The following is a 24,243-nucleotide window of genomic DNA, read 5'->3' on the forward strand; positions in this document are numbered from 1 at the left end:
AAGTTTCGCAACGATACTATCGAGTCGTTGGGCTTAAATACGCTCGTCTCCTCATGTTGGTGCTGCCGCTGCCATTACCGCTCACTTGACTCTCTAACATGCTGGAAATGTTCAAAGATGCTAGCTCAGCCTGGCGTCAGCCTGCGTAAACCTGAATGCTGTACTCGAACAGGATTATATGGCCTATGGGTCACGCAGTGCAGAACGAATTATTTTATTGTCATAATTCAAGCTTACCGTCTGAGTCAATCTAGGAGTGTTGGCTGCTGTTGATGCCACCATTGCCGCCATACTATGACGATACTATAACTGTTTCTAGTGGCATGCCGCCTACCTTATTCCTTTCACTCCTTCCTCTCAGTCAGTTTTTCCTTAGAGTTGAATAGAACGAACATGGAATCGTGACGGGCAGTCGTTCCACTATCAGGGTGACTAAGCCTATGGGCCACCACATGCAGGAAGTCCGAGCGGTTCTGGGTGTTGTTGATCGGGGAAAAATCGTCAGAAAGAGATACAAATGAAACAGCCATGCTCTGGTATAGTTGTGCAGGGACACAAAAGAGAAAAATAGAGGATCTGGCACTGTGTGGCGTCTTTCGCAAAGACCCCGAGAAGCGCTGACGAGGGGTAGCGGCGTGGCCAGTAACAGAGCCGAGTACTATTTTGTATTTCTTGTAACTTCTCTCCCACTACAGGCTCTATTGCACTCTCGGGTGAAACTCAAACTGCGACAGAAGCTGCTTCGAGCAGACACATACTCGGTTACTTGGATATCTCACTGCTGCTGCTGACACAGATAAAACAAGTAATACAACGGCGAGGTCGCAAAAACAACGTACCGGCCGCGTTTGGCCCGTATCCCAATTGCTTCAGGTACTATTATTGTGGGTAGCAGTGTGATGCCCTGGTTTCTGCTACCCCGTCCCGCAGGCTTGAGGCGATAGAGGAGAGAATGGCGCGCTTGTCCATAAGATGGGTGTTCATAATATAAGACTTTGTGAAGTGCGCCCTTTAAGCTTTTAGCAGGATAGGAAAGCAACTTTTCCTTACTGCTTCTCCGACAAACATTCCTGCTGCTGTGCTCGAATCGCAGACTGGCTGGGAACGTTGTAATCATCCCGCCAACAATTTCCAGTGTTCCCCACTGTCGAATACTGGGCACTACGGGGTATGTAAAAGCATAAGCTCAACAGGGATAGAGCCAAGGAAGCGTGCTATGGGAAAAGGTGTTAGCATAGTTTCGTAGAAACAAACCGAAGTGGCCACAAACAAAAAGGGTTGTTATGTTCGTACTGCAGCCACTGCGCTATGCCTGATGCGGTACGCCGAAGCCTCTCCCCTGTCGTATGGCTCACAAATATTCCGTTTCAGGAATGTAAGCCATACCTCTAGCTTCAGTTTATCGGCAAACTCCTGGTGACGTTCATTGAAGTAAACAAGAGCTTTTTCGTTCTGAACAATATCGTATGGTACAATTTCTGTGATTCCTATATTACGTGGGCCCACTTTTGCCCAGCACGTCACTGAGGCCGCCGCCGCTAGACGGTCTCGGTTTTAGCGCTGAATAGGCAAAGTTAGGCCAGATGGTGATGAGGTAGCAAGATAGTTAATGTGCATTATCAGTGTTCATATCTAGGTACTTAAGTACAGTGTGTTTATATATCTGCGTGTTGCTCTATGTCTAGGCCATTACGTCAATAGTCGTAAGAATGACTGTAGCAGCAGCAGCAGCAGTAGCAGCAGCAGCAGTAGCAGCAGCAGAAGTGGCAATGGCGTTCCCTCTTCGATGCCCACATCTCTTGACGGCCATCAAGACATCTCGATGACGTCCCTGTACTATCGCTGTGAGTATCAGCTTTAGCGGTAGCAATAACAGCGACAGCCTCACCGCAAAACGCCAGCTATCGACAGCCAAGATGGCAGCGATAAAAGCAAACAACTAGTGCCTGCGTGTAACAAGAATTAATTATGGACCACGGGCAAGAAGATAGCAGGGCATAACAGCATCACCACAGCAACTAGCTTCACCTGCTTATAGGTATTTTAGCCACATTACGGGCTTTACAGTTGCTTGGGCAAATGTTAGCGCTACTGCTGCGACCGTTGCAGCAGTAGCAGAAGCAGTAAGCGGGCAAGTAAGCGGCCCAGGTGCAGGTAGATAGCTAACTCGATGTCGTTGCTGTTGCTGCCAAACCGGGTCCAACTAAATGGGCTGCGGATGAACTAACCGACCGGTAGAATGGGGCTTCGTGCATTGCCGGACCAACGAAAAACTAGATTGCAGCTGATCAATGGAAAGCCGAAAGAAGAGATGACATTAGCAGCAGCAGCAGACGAAGTAGGAGACGACAGTGATGGCGGTTACAACAACGAGAACCTGCAGCCGCAAAAGTGGTGCTAGCATTTTGCCGCTTTCGCGCTTCGTAACGACGGCAGCAACGACACCGTCGGATCAGTACGTCGGAATAGTATTCGGAGCAGGGGCATGCAATATCAGCATGGTTGCAGCCGACAACACAGAATACATGCACAGCGTAAGCTGCCCCCGGTACAAGATGACCGCTGCTTGCGGCAGGTACATCAGCGCGTCTGTCTTATACGTTGCTACGAACAGGGCCACATAAAGCTACCGTCGTGTTGTACACTAGCAACTGTTAAAAACAACAACGGTAGTTCATCTCCTTGGCTTCGGGTATTGGTTTTAGTAAAAATCATTATTAGACATTATGCGTAAATTGTGTTACCATCCCAACAGTATTATTAGGAAAGCAATTTTTAAAACCTTTCGGTCGTAGGCGATCGGAACGGATGCGTGAATGCACAAATGAGTCCTGCTCACACACGAGCATCTATTATATTTGATTGTGTGTATGTAGTAAGAGCTGGACGTAACTGCGCGCTGAAAGCGAACAGAACCAGTGAGCGAGAAGTCAAAAGGCTTTAGGAGGCACTAGTAGCGTATGGTCGAGCTTGGGAGAAGATACACGTAGAAATAGACGACTCACTAGAAGAAAGAAATGGGGTACAAGATATTATTTTGATGGGCTAGGCTTGGGGTTGAGTCGACGGCGAAAGGCAGAGTAAAAGAAGATGAGGGCCTGGCGCACAGCTGCCCTTGTGCTTTTAGTGTCGTAGTTCTTCGTCTTTTCATACTGAAGGAGGCGACGACGTCGCGCCGCCGAACGGACCGATCTGGCGGCGACGACGACGACAACGCCAATAGGCGGGAGAACATGACGCGAAAAGAAAACATTAGGCTCGTCTACCGATATAGCAGCATTACGTGCTGTGTGCCTTTTTGTCGGTTGAGCGTTATCTCCTGTCACATCTGCTACTATAATTCGAAGCCCAGGGAGCATCAGGGCCAGAGAAACAAGGATACCCAAAGATCCATGTAAGGCAATAATGGGCCGAGTTCTCCGAGAGTAAATCAAGCGTGTTACTGGTCGGCTAGCATATCCGTCCATGGTAGGCCTTCAATAATACTACTATACAGAATGATTTGCTTTCCGTAGGACCAGTGGGCCGGTCTAGGTGCCCCTTCTTGTACGATAGAGAATACGCGTTAGCCGGCTGACATGTGAAATGACACGAGAGATCCATCCGGGAGGCTTTTGACGCGTTGCGAAGATCTACACAACTAAATAGCTCGAATACGCTACGGTGATTTTTCTACCGCCTACAGACGGAGTGCAAAGCGCGGAGGGTAACGTGGCAGAAGTCCCAGTAAGTAAATTTATTCTAGGTCACAACAATTTCATTATTTTCCATGCTAGTTCCAATTTTCCCTATTGTCATCCGTTCTGTAGCCGCCCGTTGAATTAATTACGGTAAAATGTTATTTATCAAAGAACAAAAAAGGTACTCCTATATTGTATGCATGGCGGCTGGCCAGTCCTACATAAGCACGTGACTAACAGTTACAACTATACGCTTTGGTTACATATATGCCATTGATCAATATAGTGTTTTTTTTTTCAAGTCAGTTGTTTCGTGTGTACATTTGCAGTAGTAGCATATAGAGGTTTTTACACTTATCATAGCCACATCCCGAGCCTTCTTCTAAGAATGCATAAAGTTATCGGGTTCTAGTACTAAATTCACTCTTCCGCGAAATTGTTGTAGCAGACTCACTATTCAGATATTGCTGCTTTTCTGCATAACTATGATCACTTCTGCAGTTAGTCGTCCGGTTCGTAAATAGCAACATAAACATCAGGAGTGTAGGAAGCCGGTAGAGAATGAGGTAGTGGTTGAATATATCGTAGCAAGCTATATGCGTACATAACCGTAGAAAATATCTGTAAATACTAGATAGATATTCCACTCCTACTCCTGACCGTTTTCCATTTCCCTGTATAATATGACTACTTGTTCGCCATGTCGGTCTTTAGGATCTCCGTGCTATTATCAACGTGATGCCCTTGTACCGTTGTTAATGGCTGTGAGGAGACTATCATCGTATTATAGACAAGGCGGTGGTGACCGCAGCTGCTGCGGCAGACAGATGTGTCGCTTGTTGATCTCATTTGGTATACTATACCATTATAATAACTTAAAATTTGTTATGTACAGTGGATTGGGCCAATGAGCCAACAAGCGAGTAGCGTGTTGAAAAGCACAGCTCACTAGCCGGTAAAGGAGTTAGCGTCAGTCGCAAAAGCTGGAACGTGCGTTTGGAGCACGTACAAGACGGTCGTGGCGGCAGCAATGCACGCAGCCACCACTAACCCCGGAGTTGCATCATCCAACTGGCCACCCAACTGTACCCACCCGTCCATCCCAGAATTGGTGGGTCATTTCGTTCTTTGGTTTGCGTCATAGTCCCATCATATCTTACATCATCGTCATGTTCCTCGTTATCATGGGCAGCACCGCTAGCTCTACGAAGGCAGTAGCATCAGCATAAACTTAAATGAAGAAATTGGAAGCAATAGCTGGAGGTCTTTTCATTCTGAGATGAAGAGATTGAGCGTAGAATGTGGTTTGATGGGCATAACATGGAACGTGTGTCTGGATGCCTGTATTACTCGATATAAAATGTATGTACGTGAACCACGTATATGCGACTATGTGATATGTACATTGGCTATCAGCGAAGACGACACCATAGTTAATTCCTGCTGCTGCTCGTTGTCCGCATCTTCCGGCAAACCTGGCCAATCCAACATTCTCATGCTACTGCCGCTGCAACGGCGGCGCTATTGTCGCCATGCACCGTGTGCTCATCTACGTGCTGAGGTTGAGTTGCCGAGGTAGCTAACCGTTGGTTGCAGACGAAGAAGGCTACATCGTCATCATTTAGATTCATAAGCCATCGCATCTCAATGGCCTTGCCTTGTCAAAACATGAGCTGGCTTATCTTTTTGGCTTGAGTACCACCTGAAACGTTTAAGATTGTTTCCGCTTCTCGTCTCCGACTTGGGCTACGTATGTGTATATATGTAGATTTCTGTTTTCGTAACGTAGAGACCTGTCTAAGGGGGCCACAGCTGCTAGATCGACTGGGAGAGTTGACCACCGTCTATATAGACTGCTTTATTTTGAAGTAAAGTTTTCAATGGTCGTTTTAAGAAAAATGATGACGGGTGCTATTCTCATGCGTATCCTAAATTTTATCCGAAATTAGAAAGCTGGATACATCGATAATATCGTAACCAACATAGCGTATTTTTTTAACACCGATTGGCATATCTATTATATGCATGAAAATGTACCTCATATGGCAGAAGCGCGAAATTTCGGGCGTGCAGTTGACAAAAAGCGCAGGCAATAGCAACTCGCTCACTAAATGCCCGCACCATTTCCAAGATATTCCTATTGAAAGATTACAAATGCCAACCTAAAACCTAGAACGACCCAAACTAAGATATTTGTGCATAGAAGAACATGGTAAACAACTAGGTAGTATTTTTCAAGGATACTAGGTATGAATTTGCGCATGGTTAGGGTTAAACCTGCAAACAAACGACTACTCCACTCCATGGTATATACAGCATGGCATACAGCATGAAGAACCATGCGAAACTAGAATACAGTACTTATACATGGTATGTTTGCTTTTATACGTTTTCTATCTATACATATACATTTCCTTGTTTATCGCTAATAGCTGCTGAAGTTGCAGACGCAGCGACAGCGGAAATGATTTGCACAGACCTCTAGTTTTTTCTTTTTATCTTCGTTCGCGTTTATCTCTCGTCGGGGAAGATGCAGGCAAACACCAAAGAGAGAATTAGGCGGCGGCGACGGCGGCCACGACAACGAAAGCGACACCGACGTAAATAAACGCGGGCCGTGAATAGTATCTGTAAGCATTATGCGACTGTTGTCCATACGACAGCAGAAGCGGCCATTGAGAAAATAAAGCCTCCTGAAGCCAACTAGTGATCAATAGAGCGACTGCGCGTGTAGGTTTTAGATGAGTTGCTTCTCTATTCTATGGGTCTTCTTGTACCTCGTTTGTCGTAGTCTTCGTTCGTGCGTACTTTCGGCTTCCGTTGATTATTTTCTATTTTTTTTTTCCCGCGTGTTATTTTCCTGCCCTGCGTTGTTATTGCTATCCCAACTGCTTCTGCTGGATCTGTACGGGCCTTGTCTCGTTCCTGTTCTGCTGTTCTGTTCCTGCGTCGTCCTACGCTGCGGGCCCTGATACGACCACGACGTGTGTATGTCTGCAGTGTCGACTGCCACCTTTCACATATACGGCTGTGGTCGCTGCATTTTGCGCCTACAGGGCTATACTCCAGCATCAACAGCAACAGCAGCGGTGTTGCCAGCATCATTGCCAGACCACTATGTCGTTGGCGGCTCTAGGGGAACTAACCAAAGCTGCTGCCTGAAGCCGCCCTGCCAAGTTCTGAGTTGTGGGACAGTTTTACGTTCGTTCGAGTGAAAACCGGTGAGCAACAAGAAAAAAGTTATCCGTGGCTTTACCGTCGTCGTTGTCGCTTTACTGTCTGAACCGACCGCGGTAGCTGCATACGGCGAGTAAGTTGTCTGGTAAACTTTGACGAAAATGGCAACAAAAATAACGAAAAAGTGGGAGGGAAATAACTCACGACGAGACTAAGCTCGCGAGGTAAGGAAAAAGGAGCCGCAGCACCTTGTCATGTACAAGAACACGAAAAAATGAAGATATGAAGATTCCGTGGCTTTCGGACGTAGATGACAAAGACAAAGAAAAAGAATATGGACGTAGTGAGGGTGGTAAGGGGTGGGTAAACGAAAACATACGATTGAAGGACGATAAAATGTAGAAAAAGAAGAGACTATACTTGTATTCAGCGCGCCATAGGAAATACCAGCAGAGAGCAAACGCAGCTTTTTTAAATCGTTCGAACTACCGAGATATCACCTCTAAATAATTTTTCGACACATGGTCGAACGAATTTAACACTGCAGAATTCACGTTAAATTTAACGTTTAAATATATAGTTAGCTGGTGTTCATTCTACTGAAACGTGTATCTAGGCTCACTCTAAACGCTATTTGCCTGCGTATGTGTGTAAAGTTGTGGCGGTAAGCGTGGATGGTAATGGCGGTGTGGCACGCGGGGCCTCCTTTTTGTAACAACCACCAGTTTGTCTCGAAACATCGACGTCAGAAAGAGACCACCTCCTTGACTTCTACTACAAAGACTACCTTTACTACTTCATATTAATTATGAAGAGGCAGTTAGCTGGAGATTACCCCGCCCCCCGCCCCCCTGCTAAAGCTGCTACCGTATTCTGAATCGACACTGTACAAAGTTCACTTGGTACGAGAGCGTTTATGCAGGCAAACGAGTGGGCTTGGCGTCAAAAAAAAACTTACGCCTACCTTTAGACGATCTTGAAAGCCGGACTATATCAAGGAAAAAAAGTAACAAAAAAGAAACTCTGGCCAACGTGGAGTAGGGGAAACTATGATTATACATAGAGATATGGATAACGATAGGTTACGGTAATATAAATCTTTTTGTATTTCCCCTTTTCCTCATCATCCCCTTGTTGATCGCTTACTGAGATTTCGCTGAGTTGCACACTCAGCGAACTGAGGGGCTAGTAATAGAACAGCAAAATGCCCGCTGCTTTTGACTCTCTACGACGTTGCTATGTTCAGACCCATCCACAAACATATACATAGAAAAGTGCACGCTTATGCACATGATCAGGCACGTATACAGACTCCACTCTTAACTATAACATTTTATTGAATCTACAGCGTAAACGGCCCAGGCATCGAACGAACGAATCTCGGATTGCCTTCGTGGCTTGTCTGTACATTTCAATAGCGCTAAAAGACTAGCGGCTGTAAAAGGAGTATCGTTTTTTGGAAATATTATGTTTGTTAGCATTAAGTTCCAGCCACTATGAACGACAGATAAATCACTTCCTTATAGGTACTTAAAACATTCGTCCGAGCTTAAGTTCATTGCTAGCAGCGGCGGAGACGCTAACGGTAACAGAAGCAGCGGAAACTATGGCTAACCAATAGCAAGAAGAATAGTAGTTGCTACTGCCGGCAGAAAAGAAGCAGACATGCATTGAGTTGGATCCACCATTTTAGGCCAATCAAGGGGTTGTTCACTGTGTACGGGTTCTCTATTAGCTGTAATATCGTATTCTATGCTACCCACTTTGTGCGCGCGAAATATCTTCTGGGCTAACCAATTGCTGCTCATCCTTTCTATGGGTTGAGGTTTTTTGCAGCCGTTACCCTCCTCGGTTAAGATTATTACTTCGTTTTTTTGTTGTCGTCGCCAGCACGGAAGCTCTCCAACACTGTTCTTTTCCTATTCGTCTCAAGCAGGCGTTGCTGCTGGTTCCGCACAACAAACCAAAAGAGCTGCTTGCTCTTCCTCATTTCCTTCACCCGCTGGTTCAGACGATAGCGATTCGTTGCTTGGTTTTTCCTAGGTTCTTGTTTTTAGGCTTTAAACAAGGGCCGTACTCCCGTGTACAATTTGACAGGAAAATAAGAAACATAACAAACAGTGGCGTAGCAGCTAAAAGTCTAGGCTTGAAGTCCGTTGTAGTCCCTATACGAGACGCAATTTCGCATATCATGCTCAGTACCTCTTCCAATTGAGTTGATCAACTGCAATGGGTCACGTGGTCGCGCTGCGTGTTAGACTGCTATCATGAGCATGGCTGGCGCTTGTATCAATGTTTCGTTGTAGAATAAAGGGAAGGACTGCTTGTTATGTCCACTTACTTCGTTGTGCCTCAAGTTTCTGCTGGTCTTAGTGTTACCAAAAGCACCACTGCCAGCGACTCCGCATGGTCTTTACTCAACGGCACTTTTCAGCGTGCGCAATGCGTACTGCACTCATACGGACGTGTATGCATGTACTACACGGACCTAAGCTAGTAAGTGTCCTTGCGCCCTTTTGGTTCCCTCTTTGTCTTTGGTGGCATAGAGCCGCGCGGCACCGCACGAAAATGGCTGGCTTACTGGCTAGCTATGTGTGTTAGCGGATAGACGGAGATGGGGGCATGGTCAGTGAGCTTTCGAGGCCTCGAGATCAACGAATCCGAGCCCGGTAAGACTTTCTTACTACGAATGCCGCCAGCACAAGCAGCAGCAGTAGTAGGAGAAAGCATAAAAGAAAAAAACAGCTTTCTTCAGGTCGCCCATTTCTCGAACGATGACTTTTTGCTAGATTAAATTTTGCAAAGTGCATTGAACTAAACAGAAGACGAAGCAAGCCGGCTAGGTTTGTGCCATCAGCAGAAGAACCCTAGCATGAGAAAAGCGTGGGGGAGGGGGGCTTGCGGGGAGTTGATGTGTGCTGGACAAGGGAAAGAGCAACCGAACCCCTCGCCCTACATGTGCGCAGACAAGCGGCCAGGACGAGGCAGGGCGAGGTGAGTAAAATGCTGCTGGAATGGAGTTGCGAACGTAGTAGCAGAACTAGCAGCGGCACGAAGATCGGGAGGAGGTTTTAGGGGCCCGCTTTCATAATATGCCAGTCTCTACTTCTCTGAGCACTGTGGAAGTAGTATCAGTAATCGTAGCAGCAGATGGTGACCAGTGCTCGGATAGTTGCCGGTGCAGGGCGCGGGCATCAGTTTCCCGTACCATAATATAATATTATGGATAGAGAGCGATGTATCCTCAATTGTAGCGTCAGTTTATTGAGGACATCCAAAGCGGCTTTTGAATCGGATGAGTAGAGATGAATCTGATCTATATCTCCTTTACTATGACGATGATTTTTTCCATCGTGGAAGAATCTTTCGTTTCATCTATGTACAATCGTTATTTGAGTAGCAGCAGCAGCTTGATGCGATCAGTGCTGGCATCCGCCACTTCTTGTGATCTCACGACTACTACTATATCTATTCATTGTGTTGTGTTCGTTCTACGCTGCTCCCTAAGACCTTCCTCTTTTCGTTTGTCAAGAAGGGTGATGGACGACGACGACGACGACGACGACAGATGACAACAACAACAACAACTCTTAGACTAAAGCACTTGTTCCCTTTGCAGCGACATATATAGAAGACATTTGATCACTATACCCAACGATAAGCCACACCCTTATCCGTACTAGTTTCACTAGCACATGGTCGCATGCTTACGCTACCCAGAGCACACACGAGTCGACAATAATATACCTGTTCTAAGGGCGCCCTTTGGCTTTTAAGTTGCCATCTCGCTAGTAGGTCTCAGTTAGAAGCGAACGAATCGGATATTTACTGCTGGCTCTCGACGAGGTGATTAGCGCAGCTTTTCCCATTCGCTACAGCCTTCCCTTCCTTTCCTCTAGTCTCGTCTTTCTTTCATAGATCAGAAAACATGATCTCGGCTCTTCTCCTCGTTGTGGACGATAACAACACCGACGACGACGACGACGGCGGCGCTCGCCTCACACACGCACATACATACATACATTCATTCAGAGAGCAGAGAGAAACAGAAGGAACCATAGTGTGTGCTGAAAGACAGATCCGGAAAATGCTCTACAAGCAATACCAGCAGCCATAGGGTAAACTAGCATAGACGACAGTGATGATGATCAGCCATGCATTAGTACTGCCAGTGAGTTCTGGTGCACTTATCGTTAAATATGGTCGTTAGTGTCAGAGATGGTGGAGTTAGTTAACTTGTTTCAACGCTCGGTGCATGGGTGGATTTTCGGCTTCTCCTTCGGCTCTGGCTAAGGTGGCTCATGCGGCTGCTGACATCTTGGCGGTGGCAGCAGTCCGTTGGTGCCTGATGAGAGTAAGCTGATCGGCGCACCCCGAACACATTGGCCGAAGCTATAGGAGACTTCAGGGTAGGTCGTGAAGGCCACCTTAACACTCGGTTTGCGCCAGACGTACGCCAACTCAGTCGACATCGCCAGGGCGTATGGAGGAACGGTCGAAAAGGACGAAGCGGTCAGAGAAAGTGGACAAAAACCAAAGATTCATTAGGGCGCCTACCGGGGTGGCTAGATTTCGCCTTTTATATCTAACAGCGTGTCTGTCCTGTAGTCCTGCCGCAGCAGCCACCACCGCTGGAGCGTTCCGGCCCACGGAGTTCAGCCAATAGGTCGATGTACTATAGGGCTCGAAAAACCGAACAGGACCAACACAGCACGCCGATAGGTCGCGTCTGACTTCTGCGTTGCTGCTGCTGCGGCGGCAGCAGTAGTGTTCGGTTTTTCGGTCCATCCCATTCTAGCCTTTTGTTGGTTTGTTCATTCATGATGCTGCTTAAGGAGGCGAGGCGAAGAAGCATTCATCTTCCTGCGTTTGTGCGTTAAGCCGAACCGTTTCCTCGTTCACATAGGTTAAGCGACTGTTCCCCGTGAAGGGAGATTTTTAGCCATCAAGCGCTATCACCGCTATCGCTATTCCACATACCAGCCATTGGTCGTAGAGCCTAAGTAACCACCTTACTCACAGTTGGTGAAGAGAATCCATCACGGTGGCCAGCAAGTTTAGCCTTTAGAACCGTACAGGCTAAAACGGGGGTCGGACAGAGAGTAGCGAGCTTTTGGTCGGGCATAGTTGTCGGGGAACCCATGCAGCTCTCAACCCCATTACAGCCTCTAACAGCCGAAACAGCTTGATCAATGATATAACGCTGTACCGCTACTACGCTGTAGCGATGTCAAATGTTGAGAAGTTTTGATCGCGAGAGGGTTTAAGGTTGCGGTGTGATAGCAGGCGTAAATGAGTGTACTTGAGAAAAAGACGCCCACCGTATGCTGCCACGCAACTACTGCTGTTTAGATCGTGCGACGGAGCCTTGGTCGACACGCACCTATGGTACTTGGGTTGAAATGAGCATGGGGACGAAAGAACACACGGGCGGAATAATGCTAGCTAGACCGGTAAAATGAGAAAGACTAAATGAAAAGAATCAGTGCTATGTTAGTTTACATTATAGTCCATATATTGAAAGGCGACACGAGGGATGGGATGAACCGAATGGTCACGAACGAACGAGTGAATGAATGAATGAACGAACGAACAAGGTGGGACAGATAGGATCCGTGCATCTTCTCTCAACAATGTTGGTAATCAGAGGCCCACAGATACAATTCCCCGGCTGCCTTCCTAGCTACGACGACAACGGAAGGAAAGAGAACCGAAATGCAGAGAAGGAACGGGTAAAGTAGGTAAAACTCAGGTTCCCTACAGCAGAAACAGTTAGACCTGTCATTAGAATGGCCCAGTAAACAGCGAGCGGTGCGCTTTACTCCACAAGCAAGAGAGAGGGAAATAAGTAGTATGGAAAGACGAAGGGTCAACGACAGAGTTAGAAAATCGTAGACGAACGTACAGAAAGAGTGGGAGGCCAGCGCCGGCTTTAGGGTTTCTTCGTGGCGAACTTTTGCAGGCACTGAAAGGCTATGACCACCACATAGGACTAAATTCGCGTGTTAGTGTGCTTTTGTCCTCTACTCTTCGTATCATGCTTGCTAGAGGTTCTGCTCTTATGATAGGAGTAATTGAGCGATCTTTTCTTGCAGCGTCTAAAGACGGCGCTAACAACCGGAGGCACAGCCATATACGCTGCGCAGAGGCACAGCCATATACGCTGCGCAGAAACAAGGACGGAAACGTCGGAAATCATGGAGACATTGGGGCAACGACAAGTATGTCCCGCTTTCGGCTTCGCTCAAGAAGGGTCTCTTTTTCCGAGTTCCAACACTTACGCTAACTGCTTAATTATGTCCGAAGGGCAAACGCAAAAACGAAGTGGACGAATTACCTTGCATACTAAGAGTCATCGAAGGGCTTGAGACAGGAAAAAAGAACAATGGAACCTACTGCTCCTGTTTGGTTTGGCCCTTTGCGCTGGCGTCAGTTAGCCCGGTCGATCAGGTAGAGTGAGGTTGGGCTTGTACGGCATAGGCACTTGTAGTAGCAGTAAGAAGTGGGGCGAAACGGTCGATTCACGTTAGGAGGACACAGGAAGACTGGCTTTTGGCTGGCTGTGACTCCGTCGGCTACGCATCTAGAACAACCCAGGCGTATTTCTTTTACATACACTCTCGTTCTTACTAATATACACAAACACATACACACACTATATAACATTCTCGCCTTTCTGTTGTCCTTTTGCCGTACAATGGAGCGTGTTCATATGACACCCTCACCAACCCCTCGACGCCTTTTTTCGCCCTTACAGGGCTTCGACTTGAGGCAAAGCAGTGGTTTCTATGCAAGCAGCGTGCTGCCCTCAAGCAAACGGCTCGTCTCTTCTTTTTTCGTGCTCTGTCGCTCTTATCGTTTGCGTCGTCCGACGTTTTTCGTTTTCTCACACTTTTGTATGCAGAAACAGAGCCTGCAATGCAACATAGCTAAACGGATGCTTCTGAGCGCTCTCGTCTACCTGGCGTCGTCTACAAGCGACCCAGGCTAGTCTAGCAAGAAACTGGCGTTTGGGGACCAAGTCGTGCTTTCTTAGCGCTTTCAGTATATGTAGCCTGAGAGCGCGCACACGCGTACACAAAGTCACCGCACGTTTATACGCTCAGTTCCGGGCGTTCCTCCCTCTATAGACGCACGTACGTACATATACGACGCTGCTAGCACAGAAGAAGAAGAAATGAAAGGCGGACAGAAGCAAGCGACGAGTGTGGACTGAGGTGGAGACAAAAGAAAGTAGGAACGAGGCTGTCGCTAGAACTTTGTCCGCAGCGTAAACGTAGCCAGTGTTGGTTGAGCAGCTAGGGCAACTAGGGCTGGCTCGTTGAGGGCGATGGCGCAATGCTGTAGTGGTGATGGCCCCCGATTTCGAGGACAGATAGGCACTGACGCCATGGGTGGTGGCAATGGCGACAGTGGTTGACTGGGTGCCTGACCATGCAGGTGTGTAAGTTGTCATTGCAAACACTTTTTCTGTCTCCCAGTGCAGCGAGGGCGGCAGCAGCAGCCAGCGTCCTTTTGGCTTGCACGTAATCGCGTTTGCACTTCTACTCCTGGCTGAATGAGTGTTCCAGCTAACCGGTCAGTCGTCAGCCGACGAGAGTGCGTCCGCGTGTTTCTTCTGCCGCCGCCGCCGCCGCCTGTCTTCCTTCATGTATGTACCTGTATGCATGTGTGTATTATGGAAAATCTTAGTGTATAGAAAAACCAGCAGCGGCCACAGCTGGAGAAGGAGTGATGTGTCAGTATTATAAAAAGAAAGCTTAGCCGCTGTTGTTGTCAGCAACGCTAGCATTGTGGAGAAGAGAGGAAAAAAGCCATCTAATTTATTCAGGGCGTTACTTCGTTTTAGTTAGGCATCTACGAAGTTTTCCCAGCTGAAGCTACGATTCGTCATTCCTAGAGTCTGGTTGATTGGGCTTGAGCTCTCGCCAGAGGTAGCACAGGAGGAATGAATGAAGATAGAAAAAACTGTTGACTCAAAACAGAAGCAACCTTCAAGTTAGCCTTGATACACACATGTTTACATATACGTTGGCTAGCAAGGCGCGAAGTAATATATTGGAATCTTGATTGAGAGTGTCCAGAATTTGTCGGTATATATCTTGCTCATTAGAAGTTGGCACTAAAACAAAGAGACTTTAAAAAAGATTGCATTTCTGACCATATCGACAGAATATTTGCTTTACCTAAACGCTCGCTTCTACGAGGTCACGTCTTCATAGTAGAGGGCAAGCGCCTAATAAATTGCTGATACCGCCACCTCGCACCATTATCTGAAACTATCTAATTCACCGTTCGTTGAATTATTTAATTTCTGTTAATTTGGGTAGCAATCTTCGATATCATCATCATTGTGATGTATGCATCATCGTATGGAAAAAGACTTCATTGGATTGCCATCGTCCTTTATGTGGGTTTGTATATGCGTATGGATTCGTCACGTTATCTCCACTAGTTACTGCAATTTTTTCTTTACTCTGTCGTTATTACGATTATATACATACATACTAGGATACAGATATCTGCATGTATATATGTATGCACACATGCGTGTATAAATATAAAAGGGGAATAGATGAGAACAGAAGACCGATAAGGGGCGCAGGGGCAGAGAATAATTTTCTCTGCCAAGCGTTGTCAGCCAATCCTGGCTGCTGGGCTAAGTCGAGACGCTGGAACTGGCCGTCGTCGCTATATGAATGAGCGAGCGATCCTACCGCCAGAAAACGCCGAAGGAAAGACCATCGTGAAAGGCGAGATAACACAGCCGATTACGACGCACCGACAAAAAAAGGACGGACGGACCGACGGACTCGTCGGAGTAGATAGCTGTCATCTGAGGTGGCAATGCAATCCATGATGGGCATGGACACTGCCACTTTCCGATCACAATTCCAATAATAAAGAGCGGTCTGAGTGCCAATTTCTAGGTATAAAGGACATGCGCATATAAAAAATACACACACACACACACACACACACACTCACTCACATTAACACAAAACAGGTCGAAGACGCAAACGGTAAACCAGATCACGCAGCGCAGTGAATGAATTAAAATAAAAAACATAGATACGTGTACATATTTTTGAGACAACGCGCAAACTTGAACCTACAAAATGTAGTCAAATATATGTGTAATTTTTTTTATATCGAATTATTATTTAATATAGTGCGGTCGCGAGCCGTATCAATATGAAATGAGCAGGCACAAAGACAAGTTCCCATCTGTCGCATCTGCCCGGTAGTTAGCGCTTCCCTGAACCGAAACTATGGCAGTAAGATCGGTGATTGTCTAAGTAGTGATGAAGGCAGCCAAAGCAGCAGAAACAGAAGTAGTCGGGCCAAAATCAGTAATTAGCAAAGGGTGGAACAACGTAGGCAAAAGATCAGAAAGTGTGTTTCCTTCCACTGTTGCCTATTTTTATTATTACGGGTTTGCGAGAATTCTTTGCTTTTTTGTTGAGCTCGACGACCTGCAAGATGCGTAGGACCTACATGCTTGCACACGTATATTGTCTAACCACGTGGCATAGTAGTGTTGTTGCATATTGGCCATATTATAGTAGTAGATAATTGAGGCTGCTCCCGACCAAGCTAATCATACACAGTTGGCTGCATAGATATGTGTTCATTCATACGAAGAGACCCAAAGAAATCGGCATTTAAAGGAACGTGTAGGATTGCTTCTGGTGCCACCAATAACGACGTCAACTCAACACTTGGGGATCAATACTGTGGGGACGGCAATGACGATGATTATGTACTTTGTATCGAACGGCTGATGATTCCTCCGTCAACCTGTTAATGGTTTTGTATTTTTGTGGCTGTGAGTTGCTATGGAACTCTGCCTGCTGCTATTGTGACTGGAGCAAAAGCGTTAGAAACCGAAGAGGGCCATTATTGCAGCTTAGAAGCTACTAACCCACGTCAATGAAGATACCGTCGGCAAGGTAGCAAAAAAAAAGTACATTATTGTTATTATTATCTAACCGAAAACTAAAAATAGCAATTGTACTGCTGTCACTATAACGTAACTAGGCAAGTAACCGTAAAACGGTAGAGATAATGCGCTGGTAATGAAGACGACGAGCGATACATACGCGTGTGTATGACAGGTATTGCGTGCTTGGTCATTGCTGTTGTTTATCGGCGGATTTATAGTTAGTTTTGGGCGCTATGGTTGTAGTAGTAGTAATAATAATGAGAGTAGGCAGTAACCGAAGCTGTGGCTTCAGATGTGATGGCAACATCATCATTTGCTAGCCGTGATGCTATGGCGATGTCGAAACTGACATCTACCATAGCGATGCCGACAGCAGCGGCAGTATTCCAACGGCTGAGTCGCTCGGATGATCAGTGTCTACGGGAGCACCAGCCGAATCCGGGAGGAAAGCGGAGTGAGCGCGTGTTCTGCTGAAGAGACACCACCGTCGTTGCTGGCTTCTGATGCAGCGGCTACTGCTACTGTGCCGAGGACGTAATTGGCAATTTGTGGGTACGGCAGCGGCGCACAAGCCAACGACAGCAGCAGCAGCAGCAGCACCAGTAGCAGAAAAAAGGCGGTAGCAGCGGTAACGGCGATAACCAAAACGGCTGCAAAGGCAGGACGAGCCAGCGTCGTAGAAGTCTAACCCGATCACGATGACGCCTCCAGCATTTACTGTCGCTGTTGTTAATGATGATTGTTCTGGTAGCACTCACACACAGAGCGATGACGATTGACCGAGCGACCAGCCGTCTCCGCGGATGTTTGCTGCTTGTGTTCCGATTCTACTACAGTTGACCAAACAGGGCCACGTACACTATGCCCTGGCTGATGCGGTTGACTATTATTTCGCTAGCCCAGCTCATAATAGTAGCCAACTGTGTTACGGTTTCTATGAGCGATACATAGCTACTTGGCGAATTGTATTAAGCTCAATGGCATGCTGGCTGACTCTTCTGCTACAGTGTTTAGCGCCGAAGTAAAAACACCACGGTCGAGCTGACGGCCTGTAGCTTGTTGAGTCGTCTGCCGCATGCTTCGGCGGCGTCTGCTAGCCTTTGTCATTCACAGAAAATACCCTTCTCCCTCTATCCACTCATAGTTTCAGTGGTGGTAGTAGTAGTAGTAGTAGCAGTAGTAGCAGTAGTAGTAGTAGTAGTAGTAGTAGTAGTAGTAGTAGTAGTAGTAGTAGTAGTAGTAGTAGTAGTAGTAGTAGTAGTAGTAGCAGCAGCAGCAGCAGCAGCTATCGACATTAAAATGGATCTCTGATTTTGCGTTTGTTTACGCTCTGCCTTTTCGCGTGTCCTTCTGCTTCATCCCCCCCCCCCCCCGCCTCGCCTCCCGCTTTTGCTCCTGACAGAGACGCTACCTCTGCTACTTTTTGCGGATTGTTGTTGTTGTTGTTCCTGCTGCTGGTTTGCTCAGCAACAGCAACAGCGACGGCGGCGGCGGTCGCAGTACCAGATGCAATAATGGCAGTCGTAAGTTCTTGCCAGGAGCACACAGGCAACTGGAGGGTAGGGGATAGAAAGAGACGGAACAACAATGGTAACTGGTGTGCAATGAAGAAAGCAACGCCTAGTGGACAGCGATCAAAGATATCAAGCAAAAGTTACCAGTAATGGCAACAGTAATAGTCGCCATTATCGACTTGACTGCCGTTAATGTGGTTGTTGCTGTTGTCCTGATAACAAGAGCTTGTTGTCTTCTCCTCCTCCTCCTCCTTTTCCTCCTCCTCCTCCTCCTCCTCCTCTAGTTGTCCTTAATGCGTTCCGCTATAGGGCGACAAAGATATTCGGTGTGGCCGCTACTGTTACGTAAATACACAAACGGAAAAACCTATTTACGCATAAAGATGACGACAGTGAGTAAAAAAAGAAGGTTCGCGCACTAGAAATGTGTGAAATAGCATAGTCCGCTTCTTCCCGGCTGAATGGATGTCCCTAATATTCGTATAACGGTTAGTTTTAGTTGCTCATATTATGAGCATTTCTATTCTTCACATTTACTATTGTTGCCAGCCGGCTTTTGTTTACGATTCATCCCTTTGTTTGACTGTTAACAGAGCCAGAAAGTCGAACAGCAAACGAAATCTGTTTCTGTTAACCTACGTATCATATATACTTAGCGATCTACTTCGAAAACTCTCGTCCGAACTTACGATAAGTAACTACAATTAATTAATCGACGTTTCTGTCTCCAATCTGTTGTATTACATGCAACTATTGTTGCCATTACCGTCTGTCTTCGTAGAGCTAAGGTCAACCTAGCGACGAAATAACGAACAGACCTTTATCTCTATAGAGGTAAATCTCAGTGCACATACGTACCTAGATTAAGGTTGACGAAAACAGATGATTACAAGCAAGCGCCACGTGATCGGCCAGGCTCACCTAGTATAGCAGCTACAACGGCAATGCTACTTTCACGCTTTCTTTTTAGCGCCGTTGCGTCAACGACTGGCGTAACTAACCCTAGCAAATGTGGCAACGACATGGGACTTTTGATCGACACAACGGACACGAGCAGCGAGTCACTTCTTGCCACTATTTACCCTGCTTCTATTATTGCTAAGAACGCCTTTCTTCACAGTCCCTATGAGCCAAAGGTGTAGGATGCTTCAGTCATAGCTACTGTTGCTGCTATAGTTTGTTTATCTCCAACGCGCCAAACGCTTCGTCACCAGCATCGACCTGTAGCACGACGATGTCAGCCATATTGCAGCTGTCACGTGACGCTTATGCATGTCGGCTGGCGTGTTGACCTGGGGGACCTGAAAGCTCCAGTAGTCAAGGCAACAACAGAACGCATTCGTCTAGGCGGTGAGGGGTGGCGTTAGGCCAAATCATATGGCCACGAGTGCAGTCACATCAAGGCGGTTCTAGCAGTAGAAATGGTTGTCCATCTTACCAGTCGGGAGTTGACGCTAGCGTCATTGAGCTGCTCAGGCCGCTGCGCGGTGTAATGCATGCAGCCTTACAACTTTGTAGCCTTTTCTCCGGTTCGCAGTATTAGCGGACTACCTTCTGTTTGGCATCTGTTAGTAAACTGATAGACAATTGCGTAGGAAATTCCTCTGTATAAGCTGACCTACTGTACTAACCTAAACATCCCTGGCCAGCGGGGTCAGCAGACAAACACCACCGATTGCCCCTGAAACGGCAAAGCCTTTGGTCTATGAGCAACAGGTAAACAAAGCTAATATCCGACTGATGGTCCAGCAGCAAATATGGCTCGCAGGCGGTTCCTGGATAAGTGTAATTAAGACTTGTTAATGTCCTGAAGGAGTTCTTGCCGGTCACCCCGCTCGTTATTATGCTGACCACTGACAGGTGCCACCTCAATGAAGTTAGGCAACGCAACGGCACCGTCATCCGCGTGTACGTCGTACTATAAAAATATTAGACCTGCGGATAAACTCTATTATGCGGTGTTCGCCAAATAATCACATCTCTTATGCAGTAATACGTATGTGTTTATATTGCAAATGCCTCGTTGCGTTCACTCACTAGAAAACTTCTGGGAGGTGACCGATTCAGCAAAAGGAGTAAAAAAGACTAGTGGGGCTAGACAAATTAATGTGCGGCTGCAGGCCGACTGCTACTCTTGGCTGAAACTACCCCACCTGGGTAACCATCATCGACGTTTCTGTATCTAGCAGCTTTAGATGCCTACAAATATTATATAATGCGGCCAACGACATGGTAGGCATGCTCGTGAGGAAACAGAAATTACTAGCGCGGCTGAAATGATAACAGGCATAGGTACTTTGAAACAGGTACAAGATGGGAAATGCTGGAACATATATTTAAAAACCTTTGGATGGGTCGATGCGCAAAGGGCAATGGACGAAAAAAGGAACAGAACTAAATAATGACGATGTTAACTTTCGTTTTTTATCTTGGCCGAGCCACTTTACCGCTGGTCTATTGTTGTCGTGCGCTGGCATCGCTGAAAAAGGTGTCAAGTTAGTAAAGTAAGTTGCGGTCACTGTTGCTGCTGTGGGTCGGTGCTGCTTCACCTTTGCTACGGTAACGCAGAATCAGCGGGGAGGCGAGAAAGGAAAGCTGCATCAGCAGAGGGAGCGCTGACTGATTTGCTATGACGCATTGGTTAATTATCAAGGAAAGCAAGCGGCCATGAGCCAACAAGAGCAAAATTGAGACCAAAGAAGGGAAGAGCTGAGCCAACAAAATCACAGCCACAGTAAGAGATATAGGTATAGACGCGGACCACAATGCGTCTCTGGGCGCACAACTAGCTATAGGGTTGATAGCCAATTTGGTGACGATTGCTAAAAGAACGGGACGGTAACAGCAGCCAAGCGGATGAAAAAAAAAGCAGAAAGAGAACAACTGTCCGAAGCAAACGAAAAGATGCGACGAGCGAGCGAAACAAAATCAAGGCTTGCTAGCGGCCAGCCGCTGTCGCAGCATTACCTATTGTAAGCGATAAGCGCATATAGGCAGAAAACAGGCAACGACTACTGGCAAGCACTACCAGCAGCTCTACCTCGTGAGTGTTCATACCGCGCCGAAGCCCTTTTGCCGGTTAGTAGCGAGTTGCCAGTCAGGTAGCCGCTAGCTCTGGGGGTACCCCAAACTTTGTAGGCAAATGCGGACAGACAAAGTTAGTTAGCTACCCAGAGCTTAAGCGATCAAACCTATGTACGCCAATGTCGGCGTTGTTTCCTGGACCTGTTGGACTGTTTTTGCCCACCCGGTCGACTGATTGCATCTGTATCGTAACTATAACGCGTTGTATTGTGGATTGTTCGCGCGGCAGAGGCTTACACCAGATCAAGCAAACGGGGGGGAAACAGTAGATGGGGCCGCCCTGTTAGAAGGCAGCTCTGGTACGAGAGTGCCGTCGCCATCACTGTAAACGACTGTTTCTATTGCTGTCGCCGCTACTCTTTCTAGAGAGAACCACCAGATACAGCTAGTAATGACAAAACTGAATCCACCAAAACTATGTGCGCCCGGTAGGGTCTTGCTGAAGTTCGTTTCGTTAACGGCTTTCTAAAGAAGCGATGCGGGAGGAGGCCAGTAGCAGCAATCGCTTCTTTCGAAAACGTTACACCTCATCAACGTCCCGCGAATATATGGGTATCAATGTGCCTTGCCTGTCTGCCCGCTTGTTTTTGTTTCTCTAAAGACTAATAGCTATTATAGGCAGATGTTGCCTTTGAGACTGTTACCTATGTGAAAGCGCCAACGATGGAATCCGTGTTACGGCTCATCATCGCTTGCTACCAGCGTCAATGATTTGGCTGTAACACCACAAAGACTTGTAGAAGCCTCGATGGCCGCTGGGTCGTCTGTTCGTCTGACTTTCTATCCGGCTGTCTGTGTCTGCCGTCTGAACACGTTGTTTAGCTGCTGCTTGATAGCTAGCTTTGACTTGTTCTGAGACGTCTAGTTTTCTCCGCTCGTTCAACATGACGCCGGTGTCGCAGTTTCGACCGCCATGACGGATGGCGCAGAGTCACGAGAAAAGCAGAAGGGGAAATTGTCAATTGTCAATTGACAACTAACTGGCAAGGTAGCTGCAAAAGCAGGAAAATCAGCGTCGAGTTCCTATGGACGTCCGACTTATCGCCATTTTCTTTTTTTTTTTCTGCTTCGACAATGCTGAGGAATAAAATTTAAAAGCAGTCAAATCAAAAATATATTACCAACACGCTGCTCGTATGTATGTATATATGTGTATTTGTTGATCGGTACGAGGTAACTTCGTGCACACAGCGGCAAACACGGGTGCATGACGTCGCATCATACAAGCCGAGAGAAAAAGACGTTATAGCTGCGACTGCCGCTGTTCATGTCGTTGTGTTCGTCGCTTAAGCGGGGATAAACGAGAAATTATTAGAAAAAAAAAAAGCAAGCACGATAATAAAGAAAAAAGCACAGAAGCAGTTAAAACGAAAATTGTAAACTAGCTAACTTGCCCCATCAGGCGCGATAGAAGGTAGGGGTTAACGGAGGGAATACCATTACGTTTAATAGCGACGACGACGCCATATGAAACAACAGTTTAGTGGTAAAAGCAAACTAAACTGTCAGAAGACACGAACATGAAGCGGAACTAAAAACAAAGAGACACAAAAACGGATGAATACGACAAGTGACATCCTTCTCATAGATGGGTTTCGAGGCAGTTCAAACTACGGCTCCTCCCGTGTCACGGTCACAGAAACAGGTGACGACGACGACATGCTGGAGTTTAATGTAGACTTTGGAGAAATGACATAAGCAGCAGGGAAACGACGCAGATTGACGATGCTTCGGCATAAGACAGGTAAGGATAGAGAGAGGGAAACAGGCGGGGGGTCAGGACTCCAAACCCCATGGGGTTTTTTGCGTCCGCCGCCTTTAGCAGAGAGAAAGCGAAGTACGGCATAGAAAGGACCAGGAACAAAATGACGTGTATAGGTGGCAATAATGAGTGGGCTGTACCGGGCGAACACTTGGAGAGAGCATCACGCCAAAGGGTGCGCCTAACCCACGCGTAACAGAAAAGTGGCGATGGTTGGTTCAGATGACGATTAAAATAAGGCACGGAGCAGTCTCTCTGGTCTCGCTTCCTGAGCTGCAGGAGTCAATACGCGAAGAAAGTGATAGGAAGATACTACCTTATCGTGCTAGTTTTCGGTAAAATGAAAGACTAGTAGCACAAGCGTCCTTGTGGTGTTCTGCCTTTTCCAACGTCATTTCGGTGCATCGGCAACCGACATTGAAATAACGTTCCGATGTCAGAGGGGCTTCCGCAAGATTCTACTCAGCCCTTCCTCTACTGTCGTGAAAGAACGATGCGCTCTCGGGTACACGTTGATGGTGGCTCTTCGTTCTTATTCCCATTTGAATCTGGTTGTTATTGCCGCTGTCCGAAGTGTTACAGAACCAACTACTGTCACTATTTTGGCGCGCTTTGGCCTCATTCCTAGTTTTTCCTCCCCTTTCTCTCGACTCCGACACCTCTATCTCGATTCCGCATTTGCTACTGGCAGAGAGTGGTTCTCGTACTGCTGCCGATGAGCGCTGTTTCAGTGCGTACTTTTCTTGGCCGCTGCAGTGTTCGGTGTCCGTTTCCACTGTAACGCTAAGTTATTCGTCGCTCTTCTTACCCTCACGCACGTTTCGAAAGGCCGTCCCCCCATCGCCATCGTCTACCGCGCCTTCGGGGCGATGGTCGGGGAGGTTAAGTTGAGTTCAACTGCAACCGAGCCCCCGCGGCGGAACGGCGCTATTACCGAAATCGAAGGATTCACGCCGTCCATAGTTCCCTTCTTACTACCGCTTTTGTGCTTCTCCTCTCTTCGTTACGATTACTCGACATCGTGTGCTGACGTGGCGAAAATAATTCTGTTTAATTGCTTCGTCTCGCAGCAGCAGCAAC

At 47.1% G+C, this 24,243-nt stretch overlaps 1 protein-coding gene across 11 annotated transcripts in view; it reads left to right on the forward strand.

Annotated features, from left to right (window-relative positions):
* Positions 1–24,243, forward strand: part of LOC111245819 (adhesion G protein-coupled receptor L1-like) — a 327,353-nt gene that overhangs the window by 109,605 nt on the left and 193,505 nt on the right. For 2 of the 11 annotated variants that reach the window (XM_086980765.1, XM_022794662.2), the window contains exon 1: positions 3,149–3,726. The exons of the other annotated variants lie outside the window; for them this stretch is intronic. The gene's annotated coding sequence lies outside the window, so the exon portion shown is untranslated. Of the gene's footprint in view, positions 1–3,148; positions 3,727–24,243 lie in introns of those variants that run through there. 11 annotated transcript variants of the gene reach the window in all.

Source organism: Varroa destructor, unplaced genomic scaffold (assembly GCF_002443255.2).
Source record: "Varroa destructor unplaced genomic scaffold, Vdes_3.0 BEIS01000002.1, whole genome shotgun sequence".
In the NCBI taxonomy this organism is placed as follows: Eukaryota; Metazoa; Arthropoda; class Arachnida; order Mesostigmata; family Varroidae; genus Varroa; species Varroa destructor.